At 37.3% G+C, this 13,799-nt stretch overlaps 1 protein-coding gene across 2 annotated transcripts in view; it reads right to left on the bottom strand.

Annotated features, from left to right (window-relative positions):
• NALCN (sodium leak channel, non-selective) overlaps window positions 1–13,799 on the bottom strand; it is a 380,765-nt gene that overhangs the window by 224,829 nt on the left and 142,137 nt on the right. The gene's annotated exons all lie outside the window — the stretch shown is intronic.

Raw genomic sequence — 13,799 nt, 5'->3', positions numbered from 1 at the left:
GAATCTCAAGGAGATGGATTGACACAGTAGCTGCAACAATGGGCTCAAACATAGCAAGGACTGTGGGGATGGTGCAGGACTGGGCAGTGTTTCATTCTGTTGTACACAGGGTTGCTATGAGTCAGAACTGACTCAACAGCATCTAACAACACAACAAGAACAACATCAGGGATGGTCTCCTAGGGCCCTTCCTCTGCGTCATACACTTACAGTACTTTACACCATTTGTGAGTACTTACAAGTTGAAATTTATCTTTGTAAGAGTTAAAGCCAGATTTTTTAAAGTAAGAGTGTATGAACTTTCCATAAATATTTTTGTTTCATTTCTTGGAAAAACTTGGAAATGATACATCAAATAAGCAAAATATTTCTGTTCTCTTAGAGTTTTCCTAAAGCAGTGTTTCCCAAAACTTCTTCTTTTTTTTTCTTAATTATCATCTCCTTAAGGAACTTTTAAAATATTTCTTTTCTAATTCCTCTCCCTGCCAGGCAGCTGTCAGTTTGTCATAGTGTGGGGGCTTTCATGTTCCTGTGTGGCTGGAAGCTATGCCAATGGTATTCAAATACCAGTAGGGTCACCCATGGGCGACGGGTTTCATATGAGCTTCCAGACTAACACAGACTAGGAAGAAGGACCTGGCAGTCTACTTCTGAAGAGAATTAGCCAGTGAAAACCTTGCAAATAGCAGCGGTACATTGTCTGATATAGTGCCGGAAGATGAGCCCCTTAGATTGGAAAGCACTCAAAAGACTACTGGGAAAGAGCTGCCTCCACAAAGTAGAGTCGACCTTAATGACATGGATGGAGTTAGGCATTTGGAAACTTCATTTGCTGATGTAGCATAACTCAATATGAGAAGAAATAGCTGCAAACATCCATTAATAATCGGAATCTGAAATGTATGAAGTATAAATATAGGAAAATTGGAAATCATAAAAAATGAAATGGAACACACAAAGATTGATATCCTGGGCATTAGTGAGCTGAAATGGACTGGCATGGGTCATTTTGAATCAGACAATCATATGGTCTACTATACTGGGAATGGCAACTTGAAGAGGAATGGCATTGCATTCATTGTCAAAAAGAATATTTCAGGATCTATTCTGAAGTGCAATGCTGTCAGTGATAGGATAATATCCATGTGCCTACAAGGAAGACGAGTTAAAAAGACTATTATTCAAATTTATCCACCAACCATTAAAGCCACAAATGAGGAAACTGAAGAGTTTTACCAGCTTTACCAGTCTGAAATTGATCGAATCAGGATGCACAGATAATTACTGGTGATTGGAATGAAAAGTTGGAAACAAAGAAGGATAGGTAGTTGGAATATATAGCCTTAGTTTCCATGATTGCATTTTGCAAGACCAACGACTTCTTCATTGCAAATACCTTTTTTCACCAACATAAATGGCGACTATACACATGGACCTCGCCAGACGGAATACAAAGAAATCAAATTGACTACATCTGTGGAAAGAGAAAATGGAAAAATCTCAACATCATCAGTCAGAACAAGGCCAAGGGCCGGCTTCGGATCAGATCATCAATTACTCATATGCAAGTTCAAGCTGGAACTGAAGAAAATTAGAACAAGTCCACGAGAGCTAAAGTAGGACCTTGAGTATACCCCACCTGAATTTAGAGACCATCTCAAGAATAGATTTGACACGTTGAACATTAATGACCGAAGACCAGACGAGTTGTGGAATGACGTCAAGGACATCATACATGACGAAAGCAAGAGGTCATTAAAAAGATAGGAAAGACCTAAATGGGTGTCAAAGGAAACTCTGAAACTTGCTCTTGAACATCAAGTAGCTAAAGCAAAAGGAAAAAATGATGAAGCAAAATTGCTGAACAAAAGATTTTCAAATGATGGCTCAAGAAGACAAAGTAAAGTATTATGATGGCATATGCAAAGACCTGGAGATAGAAAACCAGAATGGAAGAACACACTCAGCATTTCTCAAGCTGAAAGAACTGAAGAAAAAATTCAAGCCTCGAGTTGCAATAGTGAAGGATTCCATGGGGAAAATATTAAATGACTCAGGAAGCATCCAAAGAAGATGGGAGGAATACACAGAGTCATTATACCAAAAAGAATTAGTTGATATTCAAACATTTCAAGAGGTGGCATATGATCAGGAACTGATGGTATTGGAGGAAGAAGTCCAAGCTGCATTGAAGGCATTGGCGAAAAACAAGGCTCCAGGAACTGATGGAATACCAACTGAGATGTTTCAACAAACAGATGCACTGTGTTCACTTGACTATGCCAAGAAATATGGAAGACAGCTTCCTGGCCAACTGACTGGAAGAGATCCATATTTATGCCTATTCCCAAGAAAGGTGATCCAACTGAATGTGGAAATTATTGAACAGTATCATTAATATCACATGCAAGCAAAATTTCGCTGAAGATGATTCAAAAGTGGCTGCAGCAGTATAGCAACAGGGAACTGCCAGAAATTCAAGCTGGATTTAGAAGAGGATATGGAGCCAGGGATATCATTGCTGATGTCAGATGGATCCTGGCCGAAAGCAGAGAATACCAGAAGGATGTTTACGTGTGTTGTATTGACTATGCTAAGGCATTGGACTGTGTGGATCATAACAAATTATGAATAAACTTGCAGAGAATGGGAATTCCAGAACACTTAATTGTGCTCATGAGAAATCTGTACATGGATCAAGAGGCAGTCATTTGAACAGAACAAGGGAATACTGCATGGTTTCAAGTCAGGAAACGTGTGAGTCAGGGTTGTAGCCTTTCACCATACCTATTCAATTTTTATTCAATCTGTATGCTGAGCAAATAATCCGAGAAGCTGGACTATATGAAGAAGAAGGAGACATGAGGATTGGAGGAAGACTCATTAACAACCTCAGATATGCAGATGACATAACCTTGCTTGCTGAAAATGAAGAGGACTTGAAGCACTTACTGATGAAGGTCAAAGACCATAGCCTTCAGTATGGATTACGCCTCAACATAAAGAAAACATCCTCGCAAGTGGCCCAGTAAGCAACATCATGATAAATGGGGAAAAAACTTCATTTTACTTGGCTCCACAATCAACATTCATGGAAGCAGAAGTCAAGAAATCAAAAGACGCGTTATGCTGGGCAAATCAGCTGCAGAAGACCTTTTTAAAGTGTTGAAAAGCAAAGATGTCACCTTGAGAACTAAGATGTGCATGACCCAAGCCATGGTGTGTTCGATTGCCCCATATGCATGCAAAAGCTGGACAATGAATAAGGATGACCAAAGAAGAACTGAAGCCTTTGAATTGTGGTGTTGGTGAAAAATATTGAATATACCATGGACTGCCCAAAGAAAGAACAAACGTGTCTTGGAAGAAGTACAACCAGAATGCTCCTCAGAAGCAAGGATGATGAGACTTCGTCTCACATACTTTGGATATGTTATCAGGAGAGTTCAGTCCCTGGAAAAGGACATCATATTTGGTAAAGTAGAGGGTCAGTGAAAACGGTGAAGACTCAACAAGATGGATTGACACAGTGGCTGCAACAATGGACTCAAGCATAGCAACAGTTGTGAGGATGGTGCAGGACCGGGCAGTGTTTTGTTCTGTTGTGTAAAGAGTTGCTATGAGTCAGAACTGACTCAACGCACCTAACAACAACAATTTTTCTTCATATGGTGTTTTAATACTGTAGATATATTGTATATCTGTTTATATACTCTGCGTATCTATGTCTGCTTTATGCACGAAAAGAGTAAGATTTATTTTTCTCTCCCAGAACCAATTTTCATCCCCTGGGAATCGTTTTCACCACACCCCCACCTTCCCACCCCCTTCTTGAGAATGCAGGTTCTGCAGATATACTTGGCTTGATGTCACCATAGCAAATTTTAACCAATATCAGGAGATCTATGTGTTCTTTAAACATATTTTATTATTTCTTTTACAATTTTTTTACTTTATATTAATGTGTATGCCATTTATTACATACTATAACAAACCATCTTATCCTCAAGAAAATTATCAAAAATTGAACGCAGAGTTCAAAACTAAAGGACTTACTGCTCTAAGAATCAGTACTAGATTTGTTCTCAGGACAGCGCACAGCTTTTGAAAAGACCTTTTCTTTTTTTTTTTTTTTTTAAGTGAAATACATGAGAAATTAATTTAAAATGCTTATTTTCCAAGGAATTTGTAACTGGATTTCTCAGCCTAGCAGGTAAAACGATAAGATGTCTGAACCTAAGGAGAAAAATAACTGAATGGAAAAAATGACATGTTGAATATAAATGGAACCATGGAAATTTCTCTGCCCTTCTAATTCAACAGAAACCCTGGTGGCCTAGTGGCTAAGAGCTACGGCTGCTAACCAAAAGGTTGGCAGTTCGAATCTACCAGGCGCTGCTTGGAAACTCCATGGGCAGTTCTACTCTGTCCTATAGGGTCACTATGAGTTGGGATTGACTCAACAGCAATGGGTTCGTGTTTTTGTTTTTTTTAATTCAAAGAGTAACGTATGAACACAAACAGGTGACAAATCATAAATGAGGTGATGGTCCCATGCAGGTGTACGAAGATAAAATGGTAGAGATACTGCCCATATGTAGAAAAGTAATACTGCCCATATGTAGAAAAATAATACTGCCCCTATGTAAAAATATGTTCTGCCCATATGTAAAAGTAAGAATATATTATCCAAGGTTTGTACTGCAGTCTCTACCTCCTACTTTCAAAGAAGCATAATGGACATTCATGAGGAAATGAATACATATTTATCATAAAAGAAGATTACAAGGCAAAACTCACAAGAAACTCAGTTCAGGCAACCCTATTCCTCTAGACAAAACTCATATTCAGTAATTCCAAAAAAAATGTTCTGTGGATTATTCTAGATGTACCTGTTAACCACTGACCCTTAGTCTGTAGTATACCATCAGTATTCTATATCATTAAGAGCAGACTTTTGAGATGGATGGTTAAGTAGTCTAAAATATCATTATTTCTATCATTTTTTACTTAAGAAGATACTGCCCCAATCCTTTGGGAATTCAAAGAAGTATTTTCAAAAGAAACGTATTTAATTAAAGTTTCCCAGAAAGTGAAATTAAATGTAATGGTAATGTCAAAGCCTGCTGCTATGGCAAGATGAGTGGCTTTCTTAATCTTGTCACTTCTGGTGATTAATGAACTCATATTCAGTTTCAGGTTTTGTTGGATCTAAAATAAATGGCTGTTTTATTTAATTTCATTTTTACAAACATAAAACCAAATGACTTCAGAGGAACACAGAAGTTGCCTTTCTAGAAAAGGCAGTTTCTTGTCGAGACGGCACCATGAGGTCATGCTGTGTAAAAGTCTCCCTACTCCAAATCCATAGCCATCATAAAAAAAACAGGAGACCAAAGGGACTTAGTGGGGTTTTAAACAAGGCAAACCTATTTATTGGCCAGAAATGCAACTCAGATGCATGCTGGGTCAGGAAGATGGGCTCTTCACAATATGGGTAGAGGCAAGTAAAATATCACTAAGAATTTAGGGGTGATGAGAGAAGTGAGAAAGAAAAAACAAACTCTCCCATGCACAATGAGCCTGCACACCAAAACCCCAGGAGGCATGAAAAAATCTAATGATAAACAACTTAAAAAGTGAAAATATGAAAAAATCTGAATATGAGATCAACACACACAAATCAAGATCGTCCCTATATTACTAATCACCAATTAAAATGCAATCGAAAACACTCATAAAAGAAATTGTAGGATCTAGGAATGCACTTAACAAGAGATGTATAAGACTTATGGAGAAAATAAGAAAACATTCTTTAAAAACATTAAAGAAGACCTGAATAACTGAAGAGAGATGTCCTTAGTATCAATTAAATCTCATTAGTAAAACTCATTAATTTTCATAATATAAAGCAAGAAGAGCAAAGCTAAGAACAGAATTAAAAAATCTGAAGAATATGAATATTAATGAACTTGTTCTAACAAACATGAAGGCATTAGATACTAAGGGGTATTACAAAAGATAGTATTTCAGACACCGTGTTATCAAACAGAGGTTAGACACTTAGACACACAAACTACGTTGCCCAGAAACAGGCTTATGCATATATATATATATTTTTTTCCTCACCATATATGTTTATGGTAAGGAAAAAATATATATATAATAGATACATTAAAAAAAAAAAAAAAAACCAGTATCGTTGAGTCGATTACGACTCATAGCGACCCTATAGGACAGAGTAGAACCGCCCCACAGAGTTTCCAAGGAGCGGCTGGAGGAGTTGAACTAGAGACCCTTTGCTTAGCAGCTGTAGCACTTAACCACTACGCCACCAGAGTTTCCGGATGCATATATACGATGAGGAAAATACCTAAAGTGAGGAAGAGATGGGCTTCTCAATGAATGTTAGAGGAAACAATTGGTTAAATACAGAAGGAAAAAACAAAAAAGTAATTTGACTCCTAATCTCATTTCAGATACACTGAAGACTGAAATGTGAAAAGCATAACTTTGAAACTTTAAAGTTAATATGGGGATTATATTTTTAATGTCCCTGGAATGTACAAGACAAAAACCACCAAAGCAGAAGTGAATGACCACTAAATCTTGAAACATTAAAATGAATAATTTCCATGGAACAAAAGATAGCAAGTGGAAGTTGAGACAAGCTTCAGATTTGAGAGAAGACTTCTGCAATGCATATAACCATGTAACAACAACAACAACAACAAAAAGCAATTAGCATTTAGATTCGAGCAGGTAAATTCACAGAAGAGAAAATCCAGGACCAAGAGAATGTGAAAAAAAAGTCAAACCTCCATGGTGATCAGGAAAATATGTATTTGAATGACAACGGCCACTTCTATCAGATTAACAAAAAACTGAAACTCCTAAAGATGAATAATTTAGCATAAAATAGGGTGCTCATATCCTGGTAGGGATGTAAACTGGTAAAAGCACTCTGTAGTGCAATTTAGCACTATCTAGTAAAGTTGTATGTTATATCCTACCATCTAGTGGTTTCAAGTTCAGGTATACGCCCTAGAAAAACTTCCAAATGTACATCAAAACTCAAATGAGAATGTTTACTGAAAAATTTTCAAAAAAAAAAGATTGGACGCAATTGAAATATTCATTGCCATTATATAAGGAATAAGGAAGCTCATACTACGCATATCTACATTGTAAATTATATTGACTAACTTACTCATTACCATTTCTCTTGACCAATCTCTTTTAGAAGAATCGTCAATTCTCTCAAGCTACAGTTGCTGTCAAAGAATTATTGCCTTTGGAAGATTGTGATTCTTATCACTTCTGACAGGACAGCCTTATAAGTATTTCAGTTCTGTAACTGCAATAGTTACTGATATTTGGAAGATCTATTGGATTCGACGGCAGTGGGTTTTTTGGTGTATTGGAATCATGAGTTCAGTAGTTAAAACTGTTGACAAAGATGAGATGTGTGGAGACAGACATTGGCTTGGGAATTGTTTTTCTCCTAAATTCACTGAAACTTCTTTGATAAATCACTTAATTCCTATAAACTTTCAGTATAAACCTCATTTAGGAGGATCATACTGATAATCTCTTAAGACTTTTCCAGCTCTAAACAATTTATGGAAGTAGAGAGGTCCCTGGAATCACGAACCGATGACCATGCCTTTTTTTCACTTTATTTACCTCTGATTTTCCATCACCAAGCACAACTGGCACATAAAAAAGTGCATTAGGTACGTCTACCTCTCTGATCTCTCTGTCTTTATGATGGATGAGATGTAGAATTTTATGTGTATGTGGCATCTTTACAGGGAGACTCTGTACTTATTTGGAACAAACGGTTTGGAGCATAAGACTATGAAAATGCTCACGTAACAGGGGATGATGATAAAGCTACTTGCTGAGGAGTTTAGATCCTTAATAGCTGTTCCTTTTGTTTGGCCAAGCAAAGAACAAGTGGGGCATGCAAGTCTGGGTGCGGGGTAGAATTGCTGTTCATGAAGGAGAAGGAAGAACCACCTGCCTGAGTGCTGCCTGGGGAGAGATGGGGGTGGGAGTGAGGAGGAGACACAGTCTTTGGAGAAGAGACATTTCTCAGTGGAGAGTTCTAGTCAGTTGACTGAAGGGTATGTAGCACAGACTCTCTCTTCTTTCCCTCTCTGGCTTCACCCACAAAAGGGACTTAGGCGCCCTTGAGTTGATACTAACTCACAGTGATCCCATGTGACAGAGCAGGGTTTTTTTGTCTGTAATCTTTATGGAAGCAGATCTCCAGGACTTTTTCCCATAGAGCCACTGGGTACATTCGAACCACCAATCTTTCAGGTCAGCAGCTGAGCACTTAACTGTTTGTATCACCAGGCTCTTTAAAACTTAACACTAGGGACTGGGAAGAGAGGCTGAGCTCTGTATTCAGGTAAACCAAAAAAACCAAACCCAATGCTGTCATATGAGGTATTCAGGTAAGACCACAGGAAATCACAGAGCATACCTGGGGGCAACACCTGGGGCAAACAAAGCAGACTTTGGCCTATGAAGTTGTCCCCTTTGTTAGAACTGCTGGCTTCATTGCTGTCTCTCCCACTAGTTTGTGAGTTTCTTAAAATAGGAATTGTGTTAAAATTTTTAATCCCCTATGTATAGCACTGTGATGATAAAAAATTTTAAACGCACAAACTAATGGATGTAAATATATATTCATATACTCTTATATGACTCTAAAAAATAAGATTTTATTCAAGCTTTACTATTCATTATTAAAAAATGAAGAATATATATTTTAAAATGTAATTATGTCTGTTATAAGAACATGAGTTTATGTATAGTATTAATAATAATATATTCTCTTAGATCAAAATGAAAATTTTTGTAAGAGAAAATCAGTCTTTAACTTTTTATGTTCTGTATGGCCTAGAAAATAAAGACAAAATTTTCTCATTTAATTCTAAATTTAGACTAATTAATTCAAAGTAACAAAACAAGTTGCAGTTTCAGAACAAAAACTAAGCAGTATAATTTATACTTAAAGCTCTTTTTTTTTTTTTTTTACGACTGCAAGCTGACTACTAATGGGTACAGTGGTTACTTTGGATTTTCTAAATTATTTATTCTGGAATATGTGGGAAGTAAGAAATTCTCTAAAAGCTCATGGTCTTTTATGATCTATTTAAGTATAAAACTTTCTAAAATATGACATCAACTTATATATTGAATTATTAAAGTCCATAAACATTAATTGTTGTTATTTTCGCTGTTTTGAGGGTTAAATGAGTTAATGAATGCCTTTAAAGCACTTAGCACATAGTAGGCTTTCAAAATAATGGTAGCTATTATTGTTGTAATGTTAACATATTTGAATTTGACACATGATGATGTTAATTGACTTGATTTTTATTTCTATTGCTTAAACCAAGATCCAGCCAGCAGCCTATTTTTGTAAATAAAGTCTTATTGGAACACAACTACTTTAAAAAAAGTGCTGTTTTCATACAATGACAGAATTGAGTAGTTGTGACAGAAAGTGGATGGCCTGCAAAGCCTAAAATATATGTCAACTGGCTCTTAACAGAAAAAAATTGCTGACTCCTGACTTAAACCATCTTTATAAACTTTTTCAAAGCACTCTGAGTCATGTGCAAGTTCCTGGAACAAAGAAAAGTGACAATTTAATTCAAATAAAGGCTAAACGTATCTTGGGAAATGCAAACTCCAAAAGTCAGTCAACAGAAGTGAAACAAATTACGAATGCTTAAATAGTTTCAGAATAAGTTGATATTTAAATGGTTGTTTAAGTGAACTAAATCACCACTACCTAGTTTATTAACATTAAATTTTACTGGTAATGGTTTGGGAAGGGGGCAACAATTATTGGGTACATAATTCTTCTTTATAACCTTGTCTCTCTTTTTTAACTAGTATGTACAGAATTCTTTTTTTAACTATTATGTACATAAATAGGACAATAAGCAATATCATGATAAATGGAGAAAAGATTGAAGTTGTTAAGGATTTCATTTTACTTGGATCCATAATCAACACCCACTACAACAGCAGTCAGGAAATCAAACAATGTATTGCATTGGGAAAATCTGCTGCAAAAGACCTCTTTAAAGTATTAGAAAGCAAAGATGTCACTTTGAGGACTAAGGCGTGCCTGACCCAAGCCACAGTATTTTCAGTAGCCTCATATGCATGCAAAGCTGGACAAGGAATAAGGAAGACTGAAGAATTGATACCTTTGAATCGTGGTGTTGGCAATAAATATTGAATATACTATGGTCTGTCAGAAGAACAAACAAATCTGTCTTGGAAGAAGTACAGCCAGGATGCTCCTTAGAAGCATGGATGGTGAGGCTTTGTCTCATGTACTTTGGACATGTTATCAGGAGGGACCAGTCCCTGGAGAAGACATCATGCTTGGTAAAGTAGAGGGTCATCGAAAAAGAGGAAGACCCTCAATGAGATGAACTGACACAGTGGCTGCAACAATGGTCTCAAGCATAACAGCAATTGTGAGGATGGTGCAGGACCCAGCAGTGTTTTGTTCTATTGTACATAGGGTCGCTATGAGTTGGAGCCGACTTGATGGCACCTAACAACAACAACACTGAAAACCGACCCAGCAGTGTTTCCTTCTGTTCTACAAAGGGTTGGTACGAGTTGGAACTGACTTGATGGCACCAGAAACAACAAAAACAAGAAAGCTAACATGACAAAGATGTAACCATTACCCCTGGATACTACCAGTGTATATAAATAATTATTAGTGAACTCTACAACATTAAGTTATTTGATATTTTGTTAGAATTTCTTATAGTAAGGTGATAAATCTACTAACATACATAAAGCAAGAAACAGATTTGTATGTGAAAAAATTGAGTAAAACTTAACTGAAGGATTTCATTCCTATTTTTCTTTCCCAGTGGATACTTGACAGAATTGATTTAGTACAGACCAAGTAAGCACACTGGGCTGAGCTAGAAAAGAAATGTTAGTATAATCTCTAATATCCAAGATTCCCTCAAGGGGGAAAAAAAAAGAAAACAGGTTTCGTCTTCCAGGGAGGCTGGGATAATCCCAAACACATGTGGCCATTTCTGTTTTTATTCCCAAGCATTTTTGTCATCAATTATTTAACTCTGAAATCTAATACCATTCAATGATTCTTCTGCCTGACCCATCTTCCCACCTTTCACCATTCAGAACCTATTAACTAGCCTCTGGGTCTCCCGTTTCATGTTAAGCAATTTCCTTTACGTTCTCTCTCAATCTCTGCTTTCAATCCTCTCCCGAATGCATGGCTTCTCTTAGAGCCCTTTCCAGAAGAGGATACCTATGTGTCCAGGTCCCATACGTCCCAGGTAGTATAATCCGTGGAGGGGGAAGAGGTGCTCCGACCTTTACTTCTCAGTGCTCAAGTACATTCACCACCTCCTCCTTGGAGATGTATCCCACCAGGCTAAACGTCATCTTACATCACTCTCCCTGTAGCTGCTCTCTCTTCATCTCTCAGTTAGTCACCCTCACACGACACTGTACCTTGGCCCCTGACTGCACTTCTTTTCCTCAGAACTGGCCTTACTCTGAGTAACTTCAATGTCCCTGTGAAGATTCAGCCAACACCCTAGCTTGACTGTTCCTTATTTTCCTTCATTCTGTCATTATGCGTAAGCCACCCATATTCATAGGACACCCTAGATTTTGTATTTTGGAATTGTTATGTTTCAAGATTACTCTGGAATTGCAAAATTCCAGATCCCGCCTTCTGATCATGATTTCTTATTCTGTCCCTTTCATATCTGTTCTTCGAACATATGAAGTCTCTGGATCCCTTCATTTTAGCTCTGTCAGTTTTCTCTTACTCTCACTTCTTTCTCTATCCAACATAGACCACAGGATCATCATTTCAACTCCTTTGCCAACCACCTATGTTCATTTATCCCCTTGACCCTCAACTCCACCACCTGACAAAACGCTAAAGCTGGATCAATCTAAATCTTGCCTTTCTCAATTCTTAAGCAAGAGCTAAAAAAGGCACAGAGCTGTCTAAATAGATATCAGTATAAATTTATAGTCTCCAAATTCAGCTGGATCTTCCGCTTTGCATTTGATGCATCTTTAATGAAATTTTTTTGCATTCTCCACAGTAACCATTTTCTGTCTCCTTTCCCCTCAGGCTTCCTCATTCATCGTCTCATCAGGTTGCATGTAGACCTCACTTCCTACTTCACAAACAACCAGAAACCACTGGTGAGAGTTTCTTAGCTTCTTATTCATGTTTTAGAAATTTACCTGCAAATATTACATTGGTCCATGTTTCCCTCTGTTTTTAATGGCAGAGGTTTCCATTCTGTGTGTCCTGGGATTACAGCAAAATTATAGTCATCTTTTAGGTGTTGGGTGGATATAATTTTTTCCACGAGCCCCTGTCATAAGTTCTCTACAGCATTAAATATGTGTTATTGTTTACAGTCTGTTTTTTTGCTAGACTGTAAGTTCCATATTACCAGCTGCTATTGAGTCATTTCGGGCTCGCGATGGCCCGTAATTGTCAGAGAAGAGCTGCGCTCCAGTAGGTTTTCAATGGCTGATTTTTCAGAAGCAGATCCCCAGACATTTCTTCCCAGGCACTTCTGGGTGGACTCCAACCTTCAGTCTTTAGGTTAGTAACTAAGTGCTTAACTGTTTGCACCACCCAGGGACTCCAAGCTCCACATAACAGGTAGCGATTAGGCAGCACCATGTCCCAAATGCTCTACTCAAGTAAAAGTTTACCATTAATGATATTGTTCAGGAAATAAGCCTCCACGAAGAGGGGAATTCATAAACAACTCCTTAAAATTTCTCTCTATACACATAGATGCTTATATTCGATAGGTATATAAAATCAATTCTTTTTTCTGAAGAGCATGTGTGTGAGTGGATTGGATTTTTATTAAATAAATCCATTTTTTAAATGGTCTTGGAGATTTCTGGGTGTCTTTTTTTTTTTTTTTTAAGAGAACTATAGGGTCGCTATGAGTTGGAATCAACTCGACGGCACTGGGTTTTTTTTTTTATATATGAAAAATGCTTTTGTAAAAAAATAAATTGCAATTTTTCTGCTTTGTTTTTAAATGTGCTTTTTCATATACTGAATTTCTTGAAGTGTAACACAGCTGGATATGTGTGCCTCACTTACGTGATGAGTGAATTTCTAAAGTTATATGTCAATGGATTTTCTCCATAAATATAAAACCATATTTTGCCATTGAATTCTGAAACATATTTTACACGTATTTTTTTCACAATGAAAAAACTGGTCTCTGGAAATCATTAAAAATATTTAAGAATCAAATATTAACAAAGTGAATCAATAAGAAGTATTTCTCCAAAACTCTAATATAGTGTATACGGGGCTAGACAGAGGCTCACTTAATTACCAAACTTACTTGCTATTAGAGCCCTGGTGGCATAGGGGTTAAGAGTTCAATGCTAACCAAAAGGTCAGCAGTTCAAATCTACCAGCCATTCCTTGGAAACCCTATGGGGCAGTTCTGCTCTATCGTATAGGGTGACTATGAGTTATCTTATCAGGAGAGATGAGTCCCCGGAGAAGGGCGTTATGCTTGGTAAAGTAGAGGGTCAGAGAAAAAGAGGAAGACCCTCAATGAGATAAACTGACACAGTAGCTACAACAACGGGCTCAAGCAGAACAACAATTAATTGTGAGGATGGCACAGGACTGGGTGGTGTTTTGTTGTTGTGCACAGGGTTGCTGTGAGTCAGAACCAACCCGACGGCACACCTGTTTTCAC

This window comes from Loxodonta africana, chromosome 23 (assembly GCF_030014295.1).
Source record: "Loxodonta africana isolate mLoxAfr1 chromosome 23, mLoxAfr1.hap2, whole genome shotgun sequence".
Lineage (NCBI taxonomy): Eukaryota > Metazoa > Chordata > Mammalia > Proboscidea > Elephantidae > Loxodonta > Loxodonta africana.
This window is presented reverse-complemented; position numbering and strand designations above follow the sequence as displayed.